The following is a 17,527-nucleotide window of genomic DNA, read 5'->3' as shown; positions in this document are numbered from 1 at the left end:
TGCAAGTCCCTGGGTTATGCCCTGGGAGCACACCACAAATATCACTATGACTGAGTGCCCGACACTCAAAAAGTAACTGGCATTTGGTAATGGGGCACGTGACCCAGCCCAAGCCAATTAGCGTATCACATACTCCTGGCTACAGTGATTGGTCCACAGACAGCACGTGTCCAAAGACAGTTCAATCAGAGCCCCCAAGGGCTCTCGTGTGAAAGCCCCAGGATGACCCAAAGCTCTCCTACCTCTTTCTCTCTACATCCCCAGCACGTAGAGGAGCCCTTGACATGTAGTGGCCCCTCAATAAGTATTTTTTGAATTATTGAATGCTATGCCTTTCTTTCTTATTGTACCAGAAATCTGAGAGGACACGAGAGGCTAGACCTGCCATCTTACCCCCTCAGGGAGCCTGAGACTGAGCCAACAGAGCACAAAGCATGCGGCAGGCAGAGACACGTGATTACATCTGGGAGCCCTGAATCTTGCCATGCCTGAAGCCAGAGCTGCCCTTGGTCTTTTCACTTCCATGAGCCAGTAAGTTTCTGTTTTGCTTAATCCGTGTTTAGTTAGGTTTATGTTATGTCACTGTTTACTGCCGAGTCCTAAATGAAAAAATTAAAAGAAGGGTCATGCCCCAGCCTTAAACTGGAGCATTTCAGTCCCTTGGAAGGTGAAATATGGAGCACAGGCACGTGGGATGGGAGTTTGACGGAGGTGCTTTCCATGACGATGTGCTGATGCCTGTGGCAGAGGGGTGATGGCAGCAGGCATAGAGACAGCACTGGCGATGGTGACGATGCTTGTAATAATGGTGGTGAAGGGGCACGTGGGTGGCTCAGCCGGTGAAGACTACAACTCTTGGTTTCGGCTCAGGTCATGATCTCACGGTTTGTGGGGTTGAGCCCCGCAGCAGGCTTTGTGCAAACAGCATGGAGCCTGCTTGGGATTCTCTCTGTCCTTCTTTGTCTGCCCCTTCCCCACTCGTGTGCAGGCTCTTCCTCTCTCTCAAAATAAATAAACATTTAACATGGTGGCGGACCCAGTGGTGTTGGTGATGCTGCTAATGGTGATAATGGTGGGGGGGGGGGGGCTGGGATGGCTGCAGTGGTGGCCATTAGCACCAAGTGACTCTCCTCCTGTCTCCTCCAACACTCAGCACCACCATAAACTAACCTTACAACTGCCTTCAGAATAAGAAATCCTAGAACTGAAAGAAACCTCAAGAAAGTATCTAGTATGAGCCCCACATTGTGCTGAGCATGGAACCTGCTTGGGATTCTCTCTCTCCCCCTCTCTCTCTTTCCCTCCCCTTCTCGTGCATGCTCTCTCTCTCTCTCTCAAAATAAGTAAATAAACTTTAAAAATTAAAAAAAAACAACTGATCTTGAACTTCTAGCCTTCAAAACTATGAGAAAGTAAGTTTTTGCTTACCTACTTTGTGCTACTTTGTCATGGCAACCCTAGAAAACTCATGTAGGGTCAGTGAACTAGTATTTCTTAATTCCCCCCAGTTTGTTCTAAGACTCAATCAGTGTCTAGAATAATTGCCTTAAAAGGTAAACTTACATTTTCCAGCCCTCTTTCAAGACACTGGCCACACTTCACCTGTCCTACCACAGGTCCAACTTCCCTATGAAAGTTCCTAACCTCAGTTAGGACCTTCACTGCACCATCTCTTAGAAGTACCATGCCAGTGCCAAGAACTCATTTGCTCCTGCTAGCTCTTTCCCAACCCCCAAGTTTTCACCTCTCCCTTCCCCCAAACCACATGCAAGTCAAGCTTTTATCAAGCATTTACTAGGCAAGGTGCCATGATGCCTAACCACATAATATATTTTTAAAGAAGGGACTTTCAGGGACCTTTTCTCCTGAGCAAGGTGGGGGGGTGGGGGTTGCAGATTCAAGCTTTGCACTGCATCTCTCAAGTTATGCCAACCGGGAACCTATCTAAACCACCTGTTAAAAATTTGATGCTAAGTTCTCAGAGAGCTAGAGCAGGAATTTATTTAAGATTTTGTTTTTAATCAAATCTCTACATGCAATATGGAGCGTAAACTCACAGCCCTGAGATCAAGAATTGCATGCTCTACAGACTGAGCCAGCCAGACAGCCCTAGAGCAGGAATTCCCACCACCGGCACAAGGAAGGGAATGAATCCTTGGTTCAGGCAAAGCACCATGAATGAGTTGGTAAATTCACCTTGGCAACTTTGAGCTGTGTTCTCAGTTTCTGTGCACAATTTTCTTTGTCCCAGACTGCCTTGCTACTCTACCAACTAATGCTAGTGAGAAGGTATGTCCATTAATAGTTAAGAGCATAAGCCCTGCACTTGGAAGAACCTGGTTCAAATCCTAGCTGCTCCACTTTGTAGCTCTCTAGAACAGCATCCTAAACTTGGGAATATGCAGAAGAGGTTCCTGGGTGTTCTTTTGGTGCAGTTTTTGGACTTGACTTTCTACTGAGTAGGCAATTTTCGTTTCTGTAGGGGCAGAGGTTAACTTGTAAATTTTGGTCCAGTTAAGATGCAAATAATTTAACTCTGGTGGTAGAATTGGTTCCAAGGGTTATGGTTTATGGCCCTGTTGGACATTAACCAGCTTTCCATCTAATCCAGTAATATTTCTGTATTGATTTCCTGCTGCTGCTATGATAATTTACCACATCTTAGGGCTTAAAACAACATAAACTTATCTTAGTTCTAGAAGTCAGAAGTCCAAAATCAGGTTCATGGGCTAAAATCAAGTGCCAGCAGGGTTGGTTTCTTCTGGGGGCTCTACAAGAGGATGTGTTTCCTTGCCTTTTCCAGCCTCCAGGGTCACCTACATTCTGTAGCTTGTGGCCCCTTCCTCCATCCTCAAAGCGCATCACTCCAGCCTCTGCTTTCACTCTTCTGTCTCTCACTCAGACACTCCTGCCTCCCTTGTATAAGGATGCTTGTGATGACACTGCACTACCAGATAATCCAGAATAATCTCCCCATCTTAAAATCTACAACTTAATTACATCTGCGAAGTCCTTTTTACCTTTAAGGGGACGTATTCACAAGTTCTAGCATCGGGATGTGGACATCTTTGGAGGGTGGGGAGGCATTATCTAGGCTACCAGGCTTTCCTTGTATTTCTTTGTTAAATCATCTGCATATACCTAAATTCTCTAATGCTCTTTGGGTAAGCTTTAATATCCTACTGGTTCTCACACAAATTAAAGACTAAAAATCTTTGACATGTGATCATTTAATACTCACCTGAGAATCATGATGCGCATTTTGTAAAAATACACTTAACATAGCTTCGTGACCCTAGGCAAGTCACTTAACCTCTCCAAGTTTTACATCTCTATAAGCAAGGATGACATAAATAATAATAATACTTAATTTGGGGGGTTGTCATTGTAGGGGACAAATGAGACAATGTATGTACAACAATTGGTTCAGCGCCTTGTGCATCATAAGACCTCAATAAATGTTACATGCTGATGCCGATAAGAACCCGGACAAGTACTGTGGCCCCCTGTACCTCCACTTGCCTAAAACCAGAGTGCTGTGCTTAGCGCCCTCTATTTGCCTTTGTAGCTCCCTCTAGCTTTAGGACCAGTTAGCAAACATCAGGTAGTTTCATTCAAGTTGCAAAAAGGCGCCCCCTCTCGGTGAAGAAGGCATTGCAACTCCAGCCAGAGCACCTGACCTGGCAAAGGGGTGCTGACTGGTTTTCAGTCTCCACTTGCCCTTCCCCAGCCGGGTCCCTTTGTGGCACACACAAACTGTACACTCCGCGTGGGGAGTTCCTGACCATGATTTTAAAACTAATTGATGCTGGTGATTATCATAGGAAGCACTCCACATTGTTCTCTGGACAGAAGGAGAGTGATGTAATAATAACCTGAGCAGAAAGACAGGACTTGTCTTTGTACTGATTTCATGCCAAAACATGGCAAATTGCAACAGACAATTGCCAGGAAACTTATTAGCATCAATAATAATGTTCTTGCGCACACACACACACACACACACACACCCCAAAAGCAAACAAAACTAAATCTGCCCAGAACAACGGACAGTCATCATTCAACAGACTACAAACAGTTCCTCCCGTGGCATGTATAATGATGGATGAAACTCAGCACAAATGTAGTGTCCTGCAGCTATGGCTGCACTGACCCCAGAACTGCTTGAACTCAGGGTCATGTTTACACTGTAAATATGTAAATATGCTATGCAAATATGTATACTCGCTCCATTTCTTAAAAAAAAGAAAACAGAACCATGCTTAAGATGAGCAGAGCAGCCTTGCCACTCAATGTGTGGTCTGGATCGCCAGCATCTACATGACCTACCTGGCTGCTGGTTAGAAATTCAGAGTCTCAGGTCCCCCAGACCTGCTGGATCCGAAGCTGAATTTTAACAAGATTCCCAGGCAATTCAAATGCACATCAAAGTTTAAGAAGCTCTGCTCTAAGAACTTCTGAGTGAAAGCGGTGGGTGGTAATATCCTTCTGAATAGCTGTCCCTCTTTGTAAGGAAAAATCACACCATTGCTACCAACCAGCAGGGATGTCAGAGAAGGGAAGTCACTGAAGCCGTCTTTCTACACAAACATTCATTAGGGTCTGTTGTATGCCAGACATTGTTCTAGATGCTGAGATACAGCAATGGAAAAGAAAGAGAAAAAGAAAAAGAAAAAGAAAAACCCTGCCCTGGAAGATCAAATGAATAGTCTATAGCATGTCAGGTGGTGGTAAATACTATGAAGAAAAATTAAAACAGGATAGGGAGGGTGACATTTTTGCACTTTTTTAAAAAAAATTTAAATCTTTCCTTTGTTTTCACATTTTTGCTTCTTTTTACTTCCAAAAGTAAAGGAGATCGTAGCTCTGCAGTTTTTGCACTCTTCAACATCATGGTCAGGAGAGGATGCTTGTGCAAAGATCCAAAGGAAACAGAGACAAGCTTTGCAAATATTTCCTGGAACAGCATGGCAAGGAAAGGGAACGGCACATGCAAAGCCCCAGGGAGTAGAAATTACAGCATGTGTGTATGTGGACGAGAGTGACCCATTGATGATTGATCGAGGGAGAGGGAAGAATTGCTGATGATGTATGTTCTTATCAGTGGAAGAGGATGAGACAGAGGACACAACAGAGGCCAGTCCAGTAGGGGAGTATAGAGTCTGACCACTAATATGAGGGAAGGTAGAACACATGTGCCCAATGTGGGTAAGCTGGTAAATAAAGTGGCAAAGCTCCCAGAGGTTTCCTGTAGGGTTTAAGATTTCTCCTTGTAATAGGAGTCAAGTTCATGAGTTGAGAGAGAGAGAGAATACTAGAGGTATAGCAGAGAGGGTAGCGTTTGAAACGGCTGGAAGAGTGAACAGACCAGGGAAGCGGGTGCTTGTTAAGTAGCACTGATTCCTCCTGGTGACACAGCAGCTGTCTTTCTCCAGCCACATTCAGCATCAAGTGGAGACGAGGAGAGAGTGGGGGGTTGGCAGTGAAGATAGGAGCGGCCTTCCCCAGGGAACAGGGGGCTCCCTCTTGACTGCTTGAACCTACAACCAGAAATGCTTAGTGTTGGAATTTCCCTGGAGATGGGGGCTGCTGGAAGCAGAAGCCAAGCTTCAGGGACCCCATACTGGAAACCTACATGAGTTCAAATCCTGACTCGGTCACTTACTACTCTGCATCCTGGGGTACGTGTTCTCACTTCCCTGAGTCTACACCCCTTCTCTTCAGGCTCTGCTCGTGTTAACGCCTCTGCCCAGAGGCTTCCTCTCCCTTTACCAAGCCAAGGAAATGGTCCTGGTCTGCTGCTTGAAGATACACATTTTAAATATTCAAATGACTGTTCATGTATTCATTCAGGGAATACTAATAGCTCATATTAGGAGAAAAAAATGGATAGGGGCATCTGGGTGGCTCAGTTGGTTAAGCATTTGACTCTTGATTTTGACTGGCGTCATGATCTCACAGTTGGTGGGATCAAGCCCCACCCTGGGCTCTGCACTGACAGTGCAGAGCCTTCTTGGGATTCTCTCCCTCTCTGTCTCTGTCTCCCCTTCTCTCTCTCTCTCTCTCTCTCTCTCTCTCTCTCTCCGTCTCTCTCCCTCTCTCTCCCTCTCTTTCTCTCTGTCTCTCAAAATAAATAAATAAACAGTTTTTAAACAAAAAAGGACAACAAGTGGATAAATCCAGGTTCCAGTAGAAGTTCTACCAGTTACCAGTTTTATGAAACACACAGAAATAGCTGCACCAGAAAGTTTCTAACTACGCCAAGGCTCATTTTTCTCTGCTGCAAAACAGAAACATTAACACAATGTTCCTCACAGGGCTGTGTGAGAAATAAGTGAAATAATCAAGCTCACCCACAAAGATACTTAGTGCAGTGCCCAGGCACATAGTAAAGGCTCATTAAGCGTTAGCCGTTATTAGTCACAGATATGTTTTGCTAGGCACTGTGCTAAGAGCTGGGGATGCAAGGATAAAGGGGGTCATTTGTGTTTCACACGATTCATATTATAGTGAGGGAGACAGTATCTAAACCAATACATTATAATTATGATGCAATTAGACATGAGCTCTGCCAAAGACGTGTATACAGTTACCACTGACGGGTAATGAAGCAGAAGTTTTCACTGCACCTTGGGAAGATGAGAAGTCTTCCTGGGGTGATATTTGGAATGGTCTTCCAATGACGAGACATTTGCCAGATGGAGGAGGGGAAGGGCATCCCACGTGGAAGGAACAACGTGGCATCTTGAAAGGGCATAGTGTATCCATGAAGCTGTGCGGAGCCACAGTCACTGGAATGGAGGGGACATGGAAAAGCAGAACAGCAGATGAAGCCTAAGAGGCAAAGGTCCCACGTGGGGAGGGCCATGTTTGCCACGCTAGCCCTTCCCACGTGATCTTATAAACCATGGGCAACTGTGTTCAGGCTTTTAGGCAGAAGAACAAGATCAGGATCCTGGCATTACAATGGAACATAGATGAGAGGAGGAACAAGGCTGAGGATGGGAAATGGGAAATGGCCAGGAGGCCATTGGAATAATGCAGGTGCGACATGATAAGAACTTGGACAAGGGCAGTGGCAGAGGGCATAGAAAGGAAGCTAAGGATGGGAGAGACCGTTCAGAAGTCAAATCCACAGTACTCAGGAATGTGTTGGGGCTGGATGTGGAGTAAGAAGATGAGGGAGTCATTCACCATAGCCTATTAAACTCACATAGCGATGGGTTAGTGAAGCGGAGGTTAAAAATGTTTTAGCAAGTGAAGGCTCCAAATCTAGGGCAGCTTGAGAGTTACCTTGGAGCATATCTTCTTTGACTCCCTGATGAACACTTGAGCATTTCCTGGTAATCATGTAATAGTAAAGCAAATAGCACCCATTGCCCTCAGAAAAGACTATATGACCATGTATCTATAATGCAAATATAATATTGCTATAATATTAACCATTATGCCATGTGCGTGCTACAGGAGATATGGAACAAAGAATACAAACTTAGCAGAGAGAAACGTCTACTCCATGGAGGCACTCAACCATGAGAACATTTTTGAAAGATAGAGATGGGCACTGAACGAGGGAGGAAATGCCTGAGCTGAGCAGGTGAGCAGGAAAGCATTTTTCAGGTGTGTTGTGACAGCCCTTCATCCTGTGAGCTGTTCCAGAACGAAAGGATCCATGATCAGAAAAGTCTGGAGATTCAACCCCCTGTCACAGCATGTCTCACAATTATCTTGACATATTAAAGATCCTGAGAAGCCCTGCAGTTAAAAATAATTTGTCTAGGGGCGCCTGGGTGGTTCAGTCGGTTAAGCGTCTGACTCTTGATTTTGGCTCAGGTCATGATGTCACAGTCCGTGGGATCGAGCCCCATATCAGGCTCCACACTGACAGCAGGGAGCCTGCTTGGGATTCTCTCTCTCCCTCTCTCTCTCTCTCTCTGCCCTTCTCTGCTCATGCACGCATGCTCTCTCTCTCTCTCTCTCTCTCTCTGTCAAAATAAATAAACTTAAGAAAAAATAATTTGTCTAGTGAAAAAAGCAAGTTAGTGGTTACTTGAGACAGGTGGTAGGGATAGGGAGGGGCACAAGAAAACATTTTGGGGTAACGTACATGTTCTATATCTTGATTGGGGTGGTAGGTTACATGGATGTACGTATGCGTCAAATTCATTGACCTGTACACAGAATGTAAACATTTTGCTGTACATTTTATGTGTAAATTATACCTCATTTAACTTGATTAAAAACAATAACAATTTGTTGGGGGGCCTGGGTGTCTCTGTTGGTTGGGCATCTGGCTCTTGATTTTGGCTCAGATCATGATCCCAGGGAGGTGGGATGGAACCCTATGTTGGGCTGAGCATGGAGCCTGCTTAAGATTCTCTCTTTCTCTCTCTCTCTCTCTCTCTCTCTCTCTCTCTCTCTCTGTCTCTCCCTCTATGTCCTGCCCCCATTTGCATGCTCTCTCTAAAACAAAAATTGTCTAAAAATTATTATAACTCGTCTTTTTTTTTTTTTTTGCCTTGGAGAACCTTTTTATTATTTTCATTAATATTCCCTCAAAAGGCCTATTTCTCTGAACACCATCTGGAGAAACACCAGTGTGTCCATTTCCTATGGCTGCTGTTACAAATTACCACAAACTTAGTGGTTTAAAACATCATAAATTTATTATCTTACAGTTCTAGAGGTCACACATCTGAAATGGGTCTCACTAGGCTAAACTCAAGGCGCTGTGTTTGTTCTGGAGGCCCTAGGGGAGGAAAGGATCTGTCTTCTTGCCTTTTCCATCTCCCAGAGGCCACCCACATCCCCTGCCTCAGAGGGTCCCCGTTCCTTCATCTTCAAAGTCAGCAATCATATCCCTGTGACCTCTACTTCCTTCCCCAGATCTCCTTCTCTGACTTCTACTTCCCTCTCTCACTCACTAGAACCCTTGAGATTACCCTGCACCCACTCACATCATCCAGGATTACGTCCTCATCTCAAGCTACTTAATTGAATCACATCTGCAAAGTCTTTTTTGTTGTATAACACTGCCAATTTCCAGGAATTAGGACAACTTGGGAGACTGGGGGCATTATTCTGCTTAACATAACCAGTTTTTAGTGTAAAATAAGAGGGGTGAATAATAAGCCCAGAAATGAAGGTTGAGGAGGTTGAGGTCAGATCAGGCTAAAGAATTTGGTAAGCGACAGGCAGAATTTCTTTAACCTTAAATTGGTACATTTACATGTTTTAAAATATGAAAGCTATCATCGGGTATAAAGAGTTTTTCCTCGGATCACCAGCCATCCAGTTCCCCTTTATGGGACCAACAAATGTTACTTACCACTTTCTTATATGTTATTTCAGACATAACCCATGCCTACATAATTCCTTTACACACATGGTAACATAGTATAAAAATTGTCTTGGTGACTTTCTAACTACTACTCAGCAATATAAGTTGGATATCACACCAGAACAAGACAATGAGAGCTTTTTAAAGAGTTTATTTATATTTTTTAGTAATCTCTACACCCAATGTGGGACACGAACTCGCAACCCCAAGACCAAGAGTCCTATGCTTTACCAACTGAGCCAGCCAGGCATCTCCAAAGAGAGCTTCTTTATTCATTTCAAATGGATACATAGCATTTAATTTTATGGACTGGTGATTCTTCTCATGGTTGTTCATTGGAATGGCCTAGGGAGATTTTGAAAGATCCCCAGGAGTTCCAGTTATCTTTTCTCTGCAATAAATCACCTCAAAGGTTAGAAGCATAAAACAATGACCATTTTGTTATACTCACAATTTGGGGGGGGGGGCAAGAATTCTTGTAGGGCACAGTGGGGACAGCTTGTCTCTGCTCCACAGTGATGGGAGGCTTTGGTGGGGTGACTTGGATGGCTGGGAGATGGCAGGAATGGTTTGATTGGAGCCGTGTATCTGGGGCTTTGATTTTGACATCAGTTGGAATGCCTGGTTACTATCCACATCATATCTGCAGAGGCTGAAATATCTAAAAACGATTCCTGACTCACATGCCTAGTGCCTGGGCTAGGATGGCTGTAACAGCTGGGGCTGAATGGACCTCTCTCTCTCTCTGTCTCTCTCTCTTCTTTCTTTCTTTCTTTCTTTCTCTCTCTCTCTCTCCCTCCCTCCCTCCCTCTCCACCCACCGCCTGTCTTCATGCAGCTGGTTTGGGCTTCCTCAAAGTATGGCGGTCTCAGGCTAGTCAGATGTCTTACAATGGCAGCTGGCTCACCCCAGAGCTTAAGTTCCAAGAGTCAATGCAAAAGCTACAAATCTTCTTAAAACTTAGCCTTTGAGATCTCAGACGACCTATTTGATCCCCTTCTATTGGTTCAGCAAGTCCCTAAACAAGAGACTATCCCTGTTTAAGAGAGGGGGAATTAGACTCTACCTCTCAATGGGAGAAGTGGCAGAGACTTTCAGATCATCCTAATATACCACACCTAGGTGACCTGAAAGTGCAACCAGGCTTAAAAACCACAGTTAAAATGTTCCAGCCCTTATTAGCCAAGCCCTTATTGATGAATATGCTGGTTGCTTCAGATTTGCTGCTGCTGCCAGTGATACAGCACTCAGTATGAACAGCATTTGTGATTTCACACACGGGCAGATGTGTCTGGGGCAAATTCCAAGAAGTGAAACTGGTGTGGACTAAGGACACCGGGCTGGCTTGGTTGGTAGAACACGTGACTCTCGATCGTGGGATCGTGAGTTCAAGCTCCACAGTTGAGGGGAAACCAAGGGAAATTGGTGTGGATTACAGATTAGATACTAGAAGTTTTTGAGTGATAATAAAGTGACACAACCAAGGTGGAACTTTAGAAAATCCAGTCTGTCTGCACTGCCCGGGATGGAGCAGAGGGATGCAGGAATTGTAGACAGAGACCAGGTTGATTGTGGCCAGACTGTCTGGCGGGGACAGATCATAAGGTAGAAGTACATCTAGAAAGCGACAGGTGAGACAGAGCTCCCGAATGCTATGATTCTCGTTACAGGTGATGGAAGACAGAGGGTAAGGGGGTGATAAACTTATCAGTAGGGATAATATGCACTGGAGTGCTCATTGCCAGTTTCTGAGAAGGGGTGGGACTTCAGATGCAGCATGTAGGATGAGGGGAATTTTAATAGGCAGCAAGGAAAAGGGAAGACAATCTGGTCAGCAGCATTTCATGAGTTAGAAGCCACGGAGAAAGCTTCTTCTTGAGATAGATAATCCAGCTCAAGCACTCAGGGCTTAGCTGTTACCTGTCACACAGCAAGTATTCAAAACGATGATGCATTGTTCTCAATAATAGCCAGTAAGGTCTACTAAAAGCCTAACAAATTGGAACAAGACTTTGGATGACAACTGTCAAATGCTCTCATTATTTCTAAAGAGATCTACACGGAATGGGAAAAGCTTTGGTTCGGCCATCGATTCTTCAACCATAGGCCCAATCCGAAACCGAGAGGAGTTTCCTCATTCTGTCCTAGAACCCCTCATCAGCTTCCCTTCCTTCCGAGGGATGATCAGTGAGAACTGACGCTAGCTGCACAGAGAATCCCTAGAACCCCATTCCTGACCCACCATCACCCACTCAGCCTGGTGCTCCTGGTACTCCTCTCCTTGCCATCTGGTGACACTTGGGCCCAGGAGTTGATGCTCTTTGGGGTGCATTAACAAAAGATCCCAGAGCAACTCTGAAAAGGGTCTCGCTCTAAGTGCTGGAAAGACCTTCTCTGAAGACTTGATACAATTCTGGGTGGTACATGGTAATGAAAAGAAGTAACATCTGGATAGTATATTAGGATATGGCTAACTTCAGTCATCCTCTGGGTCTCAGCTTAAAAAGTCACTTCCCATGGGGTGCCTGGGTGGCTCAGTCAGTAAAGTGTCAGACTTTGTCTCAGGTCATGATCTCACGGTGAGTGAGTTTGAGTCCCACATCAAGCTCTGTGCTGACAGTACAGAGCCTGCTTGGGATTTTCTCTCTCTGCCCCTTCTGTGCTCTCTCAAAATAAACAAATTTTTTAAAAAATCAATTCCTTGGGGCGCCTGAGTGGCTCAGTCAGTTAAGCCCCAGACTTCAGCTCAGGTCATGATCTCATGGTTCGTGAGTTCGAGCCCCACACCAGGCTCTGTGCTGACAGCTCAGAGCCTGGAGCCTGCTTCGGATTCGGTGCCACCCTCTCTCTTCCTCCCCACTGCTCGTTCTCTCTCCCTCTCTCTCTCTCTCTGAAACAAATAAACATAATAAAAAAATTTTTTTAATCACTTCCTCCACAAAGTCCTAACAACCCTGACACTGTTTGAGTGCCCCCAATATGTACTTTCCTATACTCTAAGCAATTATGACACTATTGTTATTCTTGTGTATATGTCTCCCTTATATGCACACTCTCTCTTATAAATGAACTCTTGTTTGCACATCTCTGTGGTAGAGAGACCCCAGTGACTCCCACTTCCGGTTTTCTATGCCTTGGTATAATCCCTTGCCCCTTGACTATATAGCCAGGACCTGTGACTTGCTTCTAATCAGTAGAATAGACAAGGTCAAGGGATATCACCCCCAAGGCTGTATTAGCTTATATAACACTCCATCTCGGCAGACTGGAGCAGGAGACTCTGCTGGCTGGCTTGATGAAGTCAAGCCGTGCTGAAGAAGCCGCCGTGGCAAGGAGCTGCAAGTAGGCCCCCGTTATCATGGGCGGCCTCTACGGCTTGCAGATGGAATGCAGCTGACGGCCAGCCAAAACCGAGGCCCACGGTCTTACCGTGATAAGAAAGTCAACTCCTCCAGCAAGCTGAAGAAGCTTGGAAGCAGACTTCCCTCCAATCAAGCTTCCAGATCAGAACGAACCCAGTGGACACCTTGAGTGCAACCTTACAAGACCCTGAGCAGAGGAGCCAGCTAAGCTGTGTCCAGACCCTTAACCCACAGGAAATGTGATATAAAAATGTATACTTTCAAAGCCTCTAAATTTCTGATAATTTGTTACAGCAATAGAAAACAAATATATCCCCCACTAGACTATAAGCTCTGTGCGGGCAGGAACCACCTCCATGGCGTACCCCTCATTGTACCTCCAGCAACCTACAGCGTGCTACACAAATATCTGTGGACTGGATGTACATCATCCCTACGACACTTCTAAGCACTCCATAAGGAGGATCATTTTTACTCGAGTTTTCCTCGAGTGAATCCAAGATTCACACAGAAAGAGAAGAGACAGGACTTGAACGAGCATTTCCTCAGACCGGACCCCAAGCTCACTCTCTCACATCTGTAGGAACAGTGCGGGCTTTCCATCCCGCCAGGCCCAGTAGAAGCCTACACGCATTACTGTCCCTCACCCACACTCACGGCAGACATCACGGATAAATCCCTGTATGCTCTCAGGCTGAGTCCATTGCAAACCTTCTCAACTCAGCATTTCGGTAGCCACGAGCAATTGATCAGAGCTGGCCCAGGAGAGGAAACCTATTTATCATCTGAGCTCTCAGCTCCTAGTTCTCTCCATATCTCCGTGCAGCTGAATTTGGGATCTATCCCTAGGAATGTGCAGGAAATAATAGGAAAGCAACAAAAGGCTGGGCATAGATAGAGTGGTACCCAGGAAAGAAAAGTCGAGAAAAGAAAAGGGAGCTAGGGGTGGGGGGGCAACGTTCCTAGAACTTTCCCTGCAGAGGAAAGCCCTACAACATTTCCAGGCAGGAAATTCCACTAATGACACATGCTACAGCTGGGTTCTCTCATGGATGAATTCCCTAAGTTAGCTGATGGATTCTTCCTTGCACAGAAATTGGATTCAACAATTTGAATCCTTTTTTAAATTATTATCACTGCCATGCCACCCCAGCTGATGACTACACCAGGGGAGCAATGGACTGAACATTTGCCATGGCTGATATTTTTGTTGTTTTGACAATTAAGGTGTTATGTTTGCCTGAAGGGTTATAGTTTTGCTATTTTAAACATTAATCTCCAGAAAAGAAAGCTAACTGTTCAAACAAGGAATACCTATGCCGCCATAAATATGATAGAGCCTTGAAGTAAGAAAAAAGATTGAAAAGTGAGGAAAACAGTCAATGAAACAGTTGTCTGGCTTTGACTTTATTTGTTAGTAAATTGAGTCAATCCACTTTGCTCTAGGCATTAAATAGACCAGGGTTACCAAAGATATTATGCTGACAATACCACCTCTCCTGCCATGGCAGACATTACTAATTAATCACATCATTCCTTCCTCCCTGAGTCCCAGCTTGGTCTTGGGAACCTTCCCAACATGGAGCTCCAAGCAGCCAATAACAATCTATCATGTTGGATCTCCAGGCAAAACTACTTGCCGTCCAAGATTATCGGCATAGCCCCAACTCACAAGTTAGCAAACAAACAAACAAACAAACAAACAAAACCAGTAGAGTGAAGCTTTAAGATTAAGAACACAGAAACTGGACTAAGAGTGTCTGGATTTGAAGCCCATCCCTGCTATCCATTAGCCATTCCATGCCTCAGTTATGTCAGCCATAAAATGGGGATAATAACAGCATCTACCTCACTAAGCTACAATGTCGATGACATGAGTTCAAATACATACAGATCCTGGAAGAGTACCTGGCAATGGCACTGGCTGTTCTTATATTTTGATTCCCTTTGTTCCATGTACAAAATCTAGCCGTTCTATCGGACCGTAGGTTGTTCAAAGGTAAGCAACATGCTTTTTCTTCTTTGCATCCCCAGCGTTTAATACACAATAGGAGCTGAATCAGACTCTTCCAGCCAGACCGGCAGACTCACTATTTCCACCCTTGCACCTTGTGCATTTCTGCTTCCGTCTCTTCCACAGCTTCTCGCCTCCCCCACTGCTTCCCATCCCCCCACCAGCCTCCATGTCTTTACGGCTCCCCTTCATCTTCTTCATCCCTCGACTCTCCCCACCAAACCCACCCCGCCAATATTCACCTGATCTCTAGCCATCCTTCAGAGCCTACCCACCTGGAGTCCTTATTCATCTGTTCACCAAATATTTCCAGCTCCCTGCTTTCTGGGCTCGTAGTGGAATTTTACTTCCTGCCCTGCCCCCTGTGGTGGGGTGCAACCATATTAAAAGGTTGGCCCATGAGTGGAGAATTTGATTGCTGGTGTGAGACCCTCCCAATCTCAGATCCGTTTCCTCTGCCACAACAAGAAGCAAAGATCCAACCTGAGGCTGCTCTATCTGTCCGGTCTGGAGTGAAATTAGGGGAGCAGAGCCACCAGCTGACCCATGATGGACCAATAGCATGAATGAGAAATAAATCTTCATTTTTTTAAGCCACGGAAATTCATCATTACTATTTCTGCCACCATCACCTGATCTATCCTGACAGATACATTACCTTAAGGTCAGCGCCCTCCTACAAGCCTTCTCTAGGCTCCCCTGACCCACAATTTCTTCAAAAGGGCAGGAAAAAAACTCTTACCCATTTTTATCCCCAAATCTAACATACTGTCACACAGTATGTTACCCATTAACATAAGTTGGGTTTAATCTCTGGGCCTCTAGTTTTTCAATCTATAAAACAGGATAATGAATTTCTTGCTCTTCTTACTTTGCAGGGCTGTTGTGCTCCTAGAATGGAATTATGTGTAAGACAATGCTTTGTGAACTATAAAATGATGAACTCATCTCAAGCATTACTATTAGATAATAAACTACTGAGAAACATTCTCGGAATTCATCCATTCATCTTATACTTGGTACCGTTCCATTTTGATCATTAACTACCTACACACACGTCACTTTTTAAGTTCTGTAACTGTTCTTAAACTCAGGAATGATAACAGTGGTCAACACCTATTGAATGGTCAATATATGCCACGCACCGTGCTGCATGCTTTTCATGCCCTTGTCTCTATAATCCTCAAAGAGTCCTAGGAGGTGGACACCATATGCCTATTTACAGATGGCAAAACTGAGGTTCAAAAGAGTTAAGTATTTGGCCTGAGGTCAAGTGGCAAGAAAGTTGCAGAGTCATGAGCTTGGTCAATAACCCCAAGTATTTGGAGCCCTTGGAATGGAAGCTATTAGCCACAGCACTATTCTCTCTCCCAAGGAAGGTATGAACCAAACATTCTTCAAACCGGGCAGGAAGGACCACTGCGTGCTCAGGAGTCCCTGGTGTGGCCACCGAACAGACAGCAGAGACTCCGTGTATGCAGACTGCCAGACACTCCACTCGCTTCCCCCGAGTCACACGGGCTGAGCTGCTGCTGTGTTTTAAAATACATGCATCCAGGGGTGCCTGGGTGGCTCAGTCGGTTAAGCGGCCGACTTCAGCTCAGGTCACTATCTCGCGGTCCGTGAATTCGAGCCCCATGTCGGGCCCTGTGCTGACAGCTCAGAGCCTGGATCCTGTTCAGATTCTGTGTCTCCCTCTCTCTGACCCTCCCCCGTTCATGCTCTGTCTCTCTCTGTCTCAAAAATAAATAAACATTAAAAAAATAAAATAAAATAAAATACACACATCCAGGAGGGAGGGGAGGGTGGGTGATGGGTATTGAGGAGGGCACCTTTTGGGATGAGCCTGGGTGTTGTATGGAAACCAATTTGACAATAAACTTCATATATTGAAAAAAAAAAATAAATAAATAAATAAATAAATAAATAAATAAAAATAAAATACACACATCCATGTAGATGAGTTCACCCCCAGTTTAGGAAACTCAATACATACAAGACACACACACACACACACACACACACACACACACACAAGCGTGCTTCTCACTTTAGAAATATCTATGCCATAAAAAGCATTTAAAATAGTGCCAGCTTTGTGAACGTCTGCCTGGTGCGGTCACACAGGCCCAGCCCGCAGAGGCCCCGTGCCTGGTGTTTAATGCTCTGCAGTCACCATCTTGAAGTTCTCAGATTCCACCCCTGAGTATGTGTTTTGCAAGTGAAGTTGGATGGGACGATGGAGCATGCTTCAGAGGCCTGGAGCCTTAGCTCACACCCAGTCCCAGCTCCTGCCACCTCGTAGCTTCCCAGGGGAGGACTCTCAGCTGCCCACGCCCCCACCCCACATGCTCCAGAAGCCCCTTCCCTATCCTCACCTGAGTGAGTACCCACGTGGAGACGGCTGGGCCAGGCAGCGTGTGGGGCAAAGTACTAGAATCCACATCCGGGCATATTATCTAACCTCTCTAAGCCTCAGTTTCTTCATCTGTAAAATGAACAAAAAACCAATACCGGCTCCATGGGGTTGCTAGAAGAACTAAATCTGAAAACCCCTGGAACGTAGCACGGTACTTGGGACGTAGCAGCGGCTCAATAAATGGCAGGTGTTACGTTCTCACCACAAGCTCTGAGACTGGTACTGTGACTCAGGTGTCAGATGACACTGACTGTCAGTCACAGATGTGACTCAGGCCTCAGAAGATCAGGCTCCGCAGCCAGGGGCCCCCTAAGTGGGAGAGTCCAGATGCACACCTACGGCTGCCTGCCAGATGCCAAAACCCATGTGCTGGACCACCATCCCCCACTGCC

The 17,527-nt window shown here is 45.3% G+C and overlaps 1 long non-coding RNA gene across 1 annotated transcript; it reads left to right on the top strand.

The window, feature by feature from the left end:
* The first annotated feature begins 177 nt into the window (after positions 1 to 177).
* LOC125924434 (uncharacterized) lies at positions 178 to 7,756 on the top strand. Its single transcript, XR_007458415.1, has 2 exons — positions 178 to 531; positions 7,468 to 7,756. It is a non-coding gene; the product is annotated as an uncharacterized LOC125924434 (long non-coding RNA).
* Positions 7,757 to 17,527: the final 9,771 nt, after the last annotated feature.

Source organism: Panthera uncia, chromosome F2 (assembly GCF_023721935.1).
Source record: "Panthera uncia isolate 11264 chromosome F2, Puncia_PCG_1.0, whole genome shotgun sequence".
Lineage (NCBI taxonomy): Eukaryota > Metazoa > Chordata > Mammalia > Carnivora > Felidae > Panthera > Panthera uncia.
The sequence above is the reverse complement of the archived record's forward strand: the minus strand, read 5'-3'. Positions and strand labels throughout refer to the sequence as shown.